This window comes from Artemia franciscana, chromosome 16 (assembly GCF_032884065.1).
Source record: "Artemia franciscana chromosome 16, ASM3288406v1, whole genome shotgun sequence".
Lineage (NCBI taxonomy): Eukaryota > Metazoa > Arthropoda > Branchiopoda > Anostraca > Artemiidae > Artemia > Artemia franciscana.
Window position 1 is genome coordinate 28,494,231 of NC_088878.1, and position 672 is coordinate 28,494,902.

Below are 672 nucleotides of genomic sequence, written 5' to 3' on the forward strand. Positions count from 1 at the left end.
CATAGGGTATGTTACGGTCTCGGAGTATAATCCTTGTTGCTCTTTTCTGGGCGCACTCTATGTTGCGTAATAGGTACGCTGTGTGGATAGCAGATGGACCCCAGACCGGGCACGGGTACTCGAGCAACGGGCGAACAAAACACATGTGCATGGAGAAGACTTTCAGTATCACACCCAAAACGCCTCATTTTGGTAAGTGTCTTACCAAAGACACTTGTGGCCTTGTGGACGGTTTATTTGACCGTCCACAAGGCTTGCATTAGCCTTGTGGACGGTTAAATTAATATGGGCACTGAAACTGCAGTCACTAGTAAAAGTTACTCCTAAGATTTTTATTTCGTTCACAATCGGGAAAGGGACTAGAGGCCTATCTATATTGCGCTTCAGAGGGTTGAAACGAATTATCTTCGACTTGGCTACGTTAATGGCAAGATCATGACTTGAGCATTCGGTCTTTAGCTGATCAAATAACTGGTCTGAAAACTGATTTGTTATGATAGTGTTTTCGACCAGGTAAGCGAGCACTATGGACAGATCATCTACAAACTTGTAACGGTCGTCGTGATGATTAAGTAGGGAATTAATTACAGCCAGGAAAATTATTCCAGCTAATTTCGTGCCTTGTGGGGCCCCGCAAGAAGTATCTAACCATGATGAATCCGAATCGTTTTC